The 12,237-nt window shown below is 33.1% G+C and overlaps 1 protein-coding gene across 19 annotated transcripts in view; it reads left to right on the top strand.

Annotated features, from left to right (window-relative positions):
- The window catches only part of EFCAB5 (EF-hand calcium binding domain 5), a 200,984-nt gene that overhangs the window by 120,937 nt on the left and 67,810 nt on the right, over positions 1-12,237 (top strand). The gene's annotated exons all lie outside the window — the stretch shown is intronic.

Below are 12,237 nucleotides of genomic sequence, written 5' to 3'. Positions count from 1 at the left end.
ATAGTAGGGACTTTAAAACCCACTCACATCTATGGACAGATTGTCTAAACAGAAAATCAACAAGGAAATAATGGCTTCAAATGACATACTAGAACAGATGGGTTTTACAGATATATTCAGAATATTCTATCCTAAACGAGCAGAATACACATTCTTTTCAAGGGCACATGGAACATTCTTCAGAGTAGATTATGTATTAGCTCACAAAACCAGCCTCAACATTTCAAGAATATCAAAGTCATACCATGCATCTTTTCTGACCACAATGCTATGAAACTAAAAGTGAACCACTAGAAAAAATTTGGAAAGTCCACAAATACATAGAAGTTAAATAACACGTTACTGAACAATTAATGGGCCAACGAGGAATTAAAAGAAGAAATTAAAAAGTGTATGGAAAACAAATGAAAATGAGAACACAACAGTCCAAAAACTTTGGGATACAGTAGAAGTGGTTCTAAGAGGAAAGTTTATAGCAATTGAGGCCTTTCTCAAGAAGCAAGAAAAATCTCAAATAAACCACCTAACCTTACACCTAAAAGGGCTAGAAAAAGTAGACTAAACAAAACCTAAAGCTAGCAGAAGGAAGGAAATAATAAAGATTAGAGAAGAAATAAATGATATAGAAACTAAAAAACAAAACACAACACAAGGAAGCCGATCAATAACATCAGAAGCTGGTTCTTTGAAAAAAAAAAATCAATAAAATTGATAAATTTTCAATTTTACTTTGAGACATTCACCAAAATGATCAAATGATATACCATGAAAGTGGTCTCAATAAACTTAAAAGAATTGAAATCATATTGTATATGTTCTTTGGCTACAGCAGAATCAATTAGAAACCAATAACAGAAAGATACTTGGAAAATGCCCAAATATTTAGAAATTAAAAACACACTTCCAACGAACCAATGGACAAAAAAATATCATCAGAGAAATTAGGAAATAGTTTAAAATATTAAACTAATTAAATAATGATAATTAAAACTAATAATTTAATGATAATTAAACTAATTAAATAGTGATGATTAAAACACAATGCATTATAATTGGAGCAATACAGTGGTGCTTAGAAATTTATAGCTTAGAATGCTTTTATAAAGAAAATAAGAGAGGTCCAAAATCAGTGATCTAAGCTTCCATCTCAAAAAGCTAGAAAAGTAAAGCAAGACCAAATAAATAACAGCTAAGTAGAAAGAAGGGCATGATAAAGAAATGGGCAGAAATTAATGACATAGAAAAAAATACAATAGTAAAAATCAATCAAAACAAAAGCTGGTTCTTTGAAAAGATTAATATAATTGATGAATCTCTAGGTAGACTAATCAAAGAAAAAAAGGGAAGATACAAATTACTGATATCAAGAAAGAAAAAGGGGACATCACTACAGAGCCTGAAAACATTAAAAGAACAATGAGAGAGCATTATGAACAACTTTTTGTCAGTAAATTTGCAAATTAGATTAAATGGACAAGTTTCCTGGAAGACACAAATTACCAAGTCTGACTCAAGAGGAAATAGAAAACCTAGATACTCTTATATGTATAAAGAAATTAATTAATGCCATTAAAAACATTTCCACAAACAAAACTCCAGGCCCAGATGGCTTCACTGATTAATTCTATCAAACATTTAAGGAAGAACTAATTCCAAACCCATGCAGTCTTTCAGAATATAGAAGAGGGAATACATCCTACTGGTTTTATGTGACCAGCATTATTCTTAAATCAAAACTAGACAAAACTCTTCCAAGACAAAAAACCATACACTAATATCTCCCCTGAACAAGATACAAAAATCTTTGAGTTAGTTCAGTAATATATTAAAAAAGTAATATATCAGTATCAAATGGAGCTTAATCTAGGGATGCAAGGTTGATTAATGGTAAAAATTCAATCAAGTCAACTCACCACATTAAGAAATTAAAAAAAGAAAACCTGTATGATCATCTGACAAAATTCAACATCTATTCATCATTTAAAAAAAAAAAACAATAAATCTCTTGGCAAATAGAAATAGAATTTCTTCAACCTGATAAAGAGCATCTATAAAAAAACTTATGGTTATACTTAATGGTAAAAATTTTAATGATTTCCTCCTTATATCAGGTGTCCACTTTCACCACTTTTATTTAACATTGTCCTGGAAGTAATAGCCAGTGAAATAAGGCATGAAAAGAAAAAGAAAACTCCTTCAGGAATTACATAATCTTCTATGTATAAAATCCTAAGACATCTTTGAAATAAAAATTTTTATCTTTGAAATAAAATCTTTGAAATATCCACCAGAACATATACATGATTTAGTAAGGCTTCAGGACATACAGTCAATACACAAAGATCAATTTATTTCTATATATTAGCAATGAACAATTGGAAGATGAAATTTTAAAATGCCATTTGCCTGGGGTGCCTGAGTGGCTCAGTCAGTTAAGCATCTGACTTTCACTCAGGTCATGATCTCACGAGTCATGGGTTCGAGCCCCACATCAGGCCCTGTGCTGACAGCTCAGAGCCTGGAGCCTGCTTTGGATTTCGTGTCTCCCCCTTTCCCTGCCCCTCCCCTGCTCACTCACTCACTCTCTCTCAAAAATAAATACATCATTAAAAATTTTTTTAAATAGATAAAATAAAATGCCATTTGCATTAATATCACATACACGAAATAGAGATACATTGAACAAAATACTTGCGATGCCTATAGACTAAAAACTAAAAAACACTGTTGAGAGAAATTTTAAAAACCTAAAAAACAGAGAGAGCATTTCTCATTTGTCTCAAAGACTATATTCATAAATCAAAAGGCTAAATATTATTCGTTCCCAAACTGACCTATAAATTTAACACAGTTCCAACCGAAACCTCAGTGAACTTATTTGTAGAAATCAACAGGACTAGTTTTACATTTTACATTATTTATTTATTTATTTTATTTTTTTTTTCAACGTTTATTTATTTTTGGGACAGAGAGAGACACAGCATGAACGGGGGAGGGGCAGAGAGAGAGGGAGACACAGAATCGGAAACAGGCTCCAGGCTCTGAGCCATCAGCCCAGAGCCCGACGCGGGGCTCGAACTCACGGACCGCGAGATCGTGACCTGGCTGAAGTCGGACGCTTAACCGACTGCGCCACCCAGGCACCCCTACATTTTACATTTTTTTAAATGTTTATTTATTTTTGAGAGAGAGAGTGATAGAGTGTGAGTGGAGTGGGGTAGAGAGAGAGGGAGACACAGAATCCAAAGCAGGCTCCAGGCTCTGAGCTGTATGCACAGAGCCTGACGAGGGGCTCGAACCCACGAACCATGAGATCATGACCTGGGCCAAAGTTGGTGGGCCAAAGTTGGACACTTAACTGACTGAGCCACCCAGGAGCCCCTGACAGGACTGGTTTTAAAATCTATATGGCATTTCAAAGGATGCAGAATAGCCAAAATAATTTTGAAAAAGAACAAAGTTGGAGGAGTCGCACTACCTGATTTAAGGATTTACTATATATCAACAGAAGTCAAGAACACACAGTATTGGTGTAAGGATAGACAAACAGACTAATGGAACCAGGTAGAGTCAGACATAAAACCACATGTGCACAGGCAATTGCTTTTCAGCAAAAAGTGGTGCCTAGGATAATCTTTTGAAATAAAGGTTCTGGAAAAACTGGCTACCAACTCTAGGGGGAAATAAAAGTACCTCAAGCTTTACCTCACACGATAAAAAAAAAAAAAAAAAAAACTTGAAATAAACTTTAGACCTAAATGTTTAAGGTAAAAATTTCCAGAAGAAAACATGAACCTTAAAAGAAAATTTGATAAAAAGCAATTTTAAAATTCCATTTTTGGAAAGACACTATGAAGAAAATGAAAAGGAAGCTATAGACTGGGAGAAAATATTTGCAATACATTTAATGACAAAAAATTTGAATCCAGAACCCATAAAGAACTCCTATAACTTAATGAAATAATTCAGTTAAAAATGCTGTGGACATGTCAGAAGAGAAAATATATGTATGCTCAATACATGGAAATATTTCAGTGTCAGTCATCAGAGAAATGCAAATTAAAACCATGAGCTAAAAATTACACCCATTTAGAATAGCTAGAGTTAAAAAGACTGCCAGTACCAATACAGCATCTATTCATGATTAAAAACCTTCAACATGGAAGGTTTAGAGGAAACATACTTAATAAAGGCCATATATGAAAAACCCACAACTAATATCATACCCAATGGTGAAAAACTAAGAATTTTCTTCTAAGACTTGGAGCATAACAAGGATGTCCACTCTCACCACTTTTATTCCACATAGTATTGAAAGTCATAGCCATAGCAATCACACAACAAAAAGAAATGAAAAGAATCCAAATTGGTAAGGAAGAAGTAAAACTTTCACTATTTGCAGATGACATGATACTCTCTATAGAAAACCCTAAAGACTCCACCAAAAAATGACTAGAACTAATAAATGAATTCAGTAAGGTAGCAGCATACAAAATCAATATGCAGAAACCCATTGCATTTCTGTACACTAATAATGAAGTAGCAGAAGAAGAAATCAAGAAAACAATCCCATTTACAATTGCACCAAAAATAATAAAATACCTAGGAACAAACTTAACCAAGTCGGTAAATAACCTATACTCTGAAAACTGTAAAACACTGATGAAGGAAAATGAAGACGACAGAAACAAATGGAAAGATATCCCATACTTATGGACTGGAAGAACCAATATTGTTAAAATGTGCATACTACCCAAAGCAATCTACAGATTTAATTTAATCACTATCAAAAACCAACAGAATTTTTCACAGAACTAGCACAAATAATCTTAAAATTTGCGTGGGACCACAGAGACCTTAAAGCCAAAGCAATCTTGAAAAAGAAGAATAAAACTGGAGGTATCACAGTCCCAAATGTCAAGATATTAATACAAAGCTATACTAATCAAAACAGTATGGTACTGGCCCAAATATAGACACAGAGATTAATGGAATAGAATAGAGACTCAAGAAATAGCCCCTTGTTGATATGGTAAATTAATTTTCAACAAAGGAGGCAAGAATATGTATTGGAGAAAAGATAGTCTCTTCAACAAATGGTATTGGGAAAACTGGACAGCTATAAGCAGAAGAATGACACTGGATCATTTTCTTACACTATGCACAAAAATAAACTCAGAATGGACTAAACACCTAAATGTGAGACCTGAAACCAGAAAAATCCTGTAAGAGAGTACAGGCAGTTATTTCTCTGACATCAGCCATAGCAACATTTTTCTAGATATGTCTTCTGAAGCAAGGGAAACAAAAACAAAAATAAACTATTGGGACTGCATCAAAATAAAATCTTCTGCACAACAAAGGAAACAATACACAAAACTAAAAGACAACCTACTTGAATGGGAGAAGATATTTGCAAATGACATATCCAATAAAGGGTTAGTATCCAAAATGTATTAAGAAGTTATAAAACTTAACACCCCCAAGACCAAATAATCCAATTAAAAAATGGGCAGGAGACATGAACAGACATTTCTCCAAAGAAGACATTGAGATGACCAAAATACAAATGAAAAATGCTCAACATCATTCATCATCAGGGAATTGCAAATCAAAACTAAAATGAGATATCACCTCACACCTGTCAGAATGGTTAAAATCAAAAACACAAGAAACAAGTGTTAGCAAGGATGTGGAGAAAAAGGAGTGCTCAGACACTGTTGGTGGGAATGCAAACTGGTGGAAAACAGTATGGAGGTTCCTCAAAAAATTAAAAATAGAATTACCATATGATCCAGTAATTCCACTACTGGGTATTTACACAAACAACACAAAAACACTAATTCAAAATGATATATGTACCCCTATGTTTACTGTAGCATTATTTATAATAGCCAAATTATGGAAGCAGCCCAAGTATCCATTGATAGATGAATGGATAAAGAAGAGGTGGTATATGTATACAATGGAATATTGCTCAGCCATAAAAAGGAATGAAATCTTACCATTTGCAACAACATGGATCAATCAGGAGGATATAATGCTAAGTGAAGTAAGTCAGTCAGAGAAAGACAAATATCATATGGTCTCACTCATCTGTGGAATTTAAGAAACAAAACAAATGAACAAAGAAAAAAAAAGACAAACCAGAAAATAGACTCTTGGCTATAGAGAACAAAGTGATGGTTACCAGAGGAGAGGTGGATGGGGAGATGGGTGATATAGGTGGAGGAAATTAAGAGTCACTTATGATGAGTACTGAGTAATGTATAGAATTGTTCCATCACTCCATTGCATACCCAAAATTAATATAACACTGTAAACTATACTGGAATTAAAAAAAAAAAAAAACAAGACTGACAATGCCAAATATTGGCAAAGATATGAAGCAACTAGAATTCTCATGTATTGCTGATAGGAATGGAACAAACACTTTGGAAAACATTTTGGCAGTTTCTTATAAAGTTAAATATATAAGGACACCTGGGTGGCTCAGTTTGTTACAGCTTGGACTTTGACTCAGGTCATGATCTCACAGTTCGTGGGTTTGAGCCCATGTCCAGCTCTGTGCAGACAGTGAAGAGCCTGCTTGGGATTCTCTCTCTCTTTCTCTGTCTCTCTGCCCCTCTGCAACTCTCTCTCTCTCTCTCTCAAAATAAATAACTTTTAAAAATTTTAATAGAGAAAAAGTAAACATATATTTACCATATGAGCCAGCAACCAGCAATTTCACTCCTAGCTATTTACCAAGAAGAAATGAAATAAAATTAGAAAAAATGAAAAATATGAATATTCAAAGACTTGTTTGCCAATGCTCTTAGCAGCGTAATTCACACCTCCAAACTGGAAACAACCCAAGTGTCCATCAACTTGTGGATAAACACATTGTATTATATCCTTACAATGGAATACTACTTTGCAATAAAAGGAGATGAAGTACTGATACACACAATAACATTGATGAATTTCAAAAATATTATACTAAGTGAAAGAAAGAAGACATAAAAGGATGCATACTACATGATTTCGTTTATATGAAAATCTAGAAAAAGGAAAACTAATCTATAGCAGTAGAAAGCAGAATGATAGTTTTCTGGGGCCATGAGTACAAAGGGGGACAAGGGAACTTTTTGATTTAATGAAAAAATCTATATCTTCATTTTGGTGGTAGTCATGTGGATGTATACATTGTCACAAGTCATTGAACTCTACGCTTAAAATTGGCTCATTTTATTGGATGTAAATTATACTTCTTTGAGGTTGATAAAAAAAACAAGAATGCTCATAGTATTATTTATAATAGTAAAAAACTAAAAATAGTACAAATGTTTATCAATAATGGTATGATTAAATAAATCTTTATATATTAATTAATATATATTAATAAATCTATATATATTAAATATTTTAATAATAAATCTTTATATATATTAGTGGATTATTACGTAGCAATGAAAAAAATTACAGAAAAATTAAACATGAATAAAATTTATGGATATAATATTGAACAAAAAAGATACAAAAGGGTATATACTATATAATTTCATTTATATGAAATACAAAAATAAGCAAACTAATCTATAGTGAAAACATCATAGTAATAATTACCTTTGGAGGAATTATTGACTAAGAGATGCCATGAAGGAGCCTTCGGGCAATTATGAAAATGTTCTATATCTTTATCTGAGTGGTACTTATATAGAGTATACAGTATAGTATAGGTAAACATTCGCTGAAATAAACATTTGGTATTTACACACCTTGTTACGTATTTATTATTCCTCAATGAAAAAATATTTTTAAATTGTCACTGTGGTTGCTTGGGATGAAGTGTCTTTTGAAGGAAGGGCTTTAAGAGACCAAGTGGCTGTTGCATTTAACCATAATTACAATAAGTGTTGACTACAAGGGCTGTCAGTGGATGGGCTTCATTTCATTACATTGGAGATATTGTAGAAAGTAAAAGACAAGCTCAGGGCTTTAAATTCTCACTCAAGTTGCAGTCAGAAAACGATAAAATTTTCATAATGGCTCTGAAGGAATCTCTATTTCTTTTATTTTTAGGGCAGATGTGGATGAAAAATCAGCCTCTAAATTTAATGTAACAGGATTAAAATGCAAGTTGAATTCACAGAGTTGTCAAGTCTCTTATAGCAAAGTCAGCATGCTGCTTGGAAAATAGAGGGACCTTGAGACTTGGAATGTTTACGTTTGGATGGAAGCTAAGACTTGAAGTACAAATCTCTCTAAGCCTTCCTTGGCAGCAGAAGCAATCCCTTCTCTCCTGTTTGAGAATATTAGCTTTTCTTTCCTTATAGCCCCTATAATAACTTCACTTAAGGCACTTAGCTTGCAGGGGGATGTCTATTTTCCTTAAGGCCCACCTGTCCAACATTCATTGCCATTAGACCCAAAGTTGGAGTCAGATCTCAGCATGTCCCAACAGGACTAGTCAAATCTGTACTGAGAGGTGATTGTTGGTACTCTAAGGGAATAGTAAGTTTTTACTAATTCATAGCAGCAAAAACCTAGAGAATATGTGTGGGGATTGATTATAAAACTTTTAGACTAGGAAGGATAGATATAAGTTTGGATTGGCTCAAACTTGTCAATATACTTAGAAAATTTACTTAGCAATAATATTTTGAGTATCTGTGAATGGTTTTAACAGTTTTCTTGGTAGGTAAATTGAAACCTTGACTCAAATATGGCTTATGTTCAATGAGATTGAGATGCCAGAGTCTTCTTGGAATACTATAGAGGAAGAAATCCAAAAGCTTATAAGGTTGTTAACGTTGATTTCTCTTATGTAGCCTGCCCATTATGCACCTTTACCATATCCCCCCAGAGGGCACAGATGACACTTTCTTGAGAAGTACATTAATGAGGAGAAGACTAGTATCTCCAAAAAAATCTCTTTGGTAGCTCTCCTCTGTAGGCTGAAGTTGATGGTAGTAGATAGTGCCATTGAAATTATGGGATTCCAGAATGATAGAAGACATGGTATTTAACTGCCAGAGACAAGATCTACTGGTCAAAGTCAGTGCTCATAGATATCATAGATAAATGGCATTTTTACTCAATGCCCAATGTCAAGGTCCATATTATAATGAATTCATTTTGTCTGGGACTTACACTGTGGTTATTTACCTACTTACTGAATGTATAATTGGAATTACCACAATGAACAATAAGAATTAAAGTAGCCATCTGAAAATTTTGACCAGTTTCCTTAGAGTTACATAGATAGGATGTCTATTAAATTATTACTAGAGTTATTCACAGAAAAGCTCTAACTATGAGGCTAAAAACATGAGTTGAGACACCTCAAGGGAGAATCTTGGCTTCTCATCCACTTTCCAGACTTAAGCCAATTTATACACCCAGAATTCTTTGATTGAACAGGAGTCTGGCTCTCTTGAGAAAGAGTATATGCCTCAAACATATACTGTAGATCTTACTGCAAGCATTCCTCAAAATACTGTAGCCATTTACTAGGGTGATATACATTGGAAAAAGGAAAATATCCCAGACTTTCAGAGATTACCAGATACTGACTGCAAGTTAATACTAATTCCTAAGATCTCAAAATCCCCCAGTGAACCACTGGTTAAAATTAGAGCTTATAGGTGTCGAGTGATAAATGCTATTTTGGTCCCCCAATTAATCTTTGGATTTAGCTCTGTTTGTTTCTGGTTCCTGAATGTATAATTAGAATAGACATACTCAGCGACTAGCAGCATCCTCACAAATTAGGGACTAAAGGATGTCATGGTAGGAAGGACCACATAGAAACTCCTGAACTTTCTCAGTCTGCCAGAATGGTAAAAATAAACAAAAATAACAAAAACAAAATCATTCCACAGAAATTAGATATAAAAACACATGAATGAAGGTTCAGAAGAAGTAACCCTATCACATTCTTGTCTAATTCTCCTGTTTTGCCTATGCAGAAGATAGATCTTAAAGAATGTTTGTAGACTACTACGACTCCATTTGCAGTTGTTATCCACTGTGTGGAATCTTTATTGAACCAAACTGACACAACCTCCTCATTTACAACTATTAGTTTGTCAAATACTATTCTCTCTAGAGCAGTTTACAAGGACCAACAGAAGTTTGATTTAACCTGTCAGCACTATACTTTTACTGCCTTGCCAGAGCAATAAGCAGCCCTCTTTCTTTCTATTAAAATCTATTATGCAGACATTTCACAGAATGTCAGATCTACTAACCACGATGATTTCCATCTTGGTGATTGGATCTGCTGAGCATGATGCTTTAGATGCTTTGGTACAACCCATATGTGTCAGAGGGTGAGAGATAAAAACCATACAAATTCAGGGTTTACTACCATGGCAATATTTTTAGCATATCCTGAAACATGACAGGATATCTCAAATATGAAGCAAATATGTCGCTGCCACTAAAAAAGCGGAACAATGCTTATTGGACCTTTTTACATTTTAGGAACAACCTTTACTCTTATATTCTGTTGTTACACATTAAATGAGCTGTTAGCTACTAAAGTCCTAGAGAAAGAAAAGGCTTTGTAGGTTTTGTACTCTACAGTGCAAAAACTCTTCTTTACTTTATACCTTAACACCTAGATTATCCTACAGTATTTGAAGTGTATGGGGCAAATTGGAATGTTATGGCAAGTTGCAATAGAAGAATTACAGTGTAGATTACTTGAGTTTTGGAGCAAAATTATACCCTCTACTAATGTTAACTATTCTCCTTTGAAAAACAGCTCCTGTGTGTGATTATACTGTGATAAAACCATAAGCTTATTATTTGTATACTTTTCTGTATGCATGTTGTACTATAAAAAAAGGTTTACTTTTTAAAAGCTATTTGGAAATTAAGGTCCAAATATAGCAAAAACAATTATAAAAAGAAGAGCAAGCTGGGGAGGATTTCCTGGGTTTTTCAAAATAAAGCTGTATTTACAGAATATTGGACCTGACATTAGATTTATGAGTATGTGAGAATTTAGCATATGACATAGGTAGCAATAGAAACCAGTAAGAAGAGCCTAATCAATAAATGCTAAGTTGGAACAACTGGGAAAAAGTTAAAATTAGATTTGAGCCTCCATAATGAGGAAAAATAGGTCCTATCTAATCAAAGACCTAGATATGGAAAACAAAATTATAAACATTTTAGAAGCCCATATAAAGTATAGAGCATGCCTTTAAACCTCAGGTAAGTAATATTCTTAAAGAATACCTCTAGTAAGCACAAATCATAAAAGAAATAATCAATATATTTGCCTCAAAATTAAAAACTATGATATGACTAAACTCACGAAAAGTTAAATTAAAAAATAAGAGATAAACTGGGAAAGGGTATTTGCTATATAGATCACAGAATGATCATTGTCAAAAATTTACAAATTAGTAAGAAATAGGCAACTCTTTCTAACTGAAGAAAGGAAAAGGACGCAAAAAAGCCATTCATAGATGAGGGAACACAAATACATAGTAAACAAATGAAAATATTTAATGTCACTAAGAATCAGGGAAATGCAAATTAAAATAACTAGATACCATTTTTTATCCATCAGATTGAAAAAAAATTGTAGCCTTTAACAATATCTAGTATTGGCATAGATATGGAGAAATGACATTCTTATTCATAATGGTGAGAAGTAAATTAGTATAGGTGTTTTGTTGAACATTTAGCAATAACTACTAATGGTGAAAATGCACATAGTATACAATCCATTAATTACAGTTTTAATTATTCCCCTAAGGAAATGTTTACAGGTGTACTCAAGGAGATGTGTATAAGGAAATCCATTGCAGCATTATTTGAGTATCAAAACACTGGAAATGATTGAAATGCCAATCAGTAAAGGGACTTAAAAAAATTACAGTGTTTTCATATTATAGAATAGAAAACAGCAGCTAAAAGGAATAAAGTATATTTCTTTACATACATGAATTGATCTCAGTGTTGAGTAAGTAAAAGCAATTTTAAGAAGTACACATGTTTTATGATGTCAACAATATATTTTAAAGTACATAAACAAAATGTTGATAATCATCATTTCTGGGTGTTGGGAACACAAGTGTTAGTTTTATCATTTTCTCTATTTTTCTATAATTAAAATGTTTCTCAAAATAAAAACAATGCGAAAAATAGAACAAGTAGGGAGCAGTTAATTGTTTCAAGTGTCATACTCAGATCAAATTAGATAAGAACTGAGCGTTGTACATTGGATTTAACAAT

Source organism: Leopardus geoffroyi, chromosome E1, assembly GCF_018350155.1.
Source record: "Leopardus geoffroyi isolate Oge1 chromosome E1, O.geoffroyi_Oge1_pat1.0, whole genome shotgun sequence".
NCBI lineage: Eukaryota > Metazoa > Chordata > Mammalia > Carnivora > Felidae > Leopardus > Leopardus geoffroyi.
This window is presented reverse-complemented; position numbering and strand designations above follow the sequence as displayed.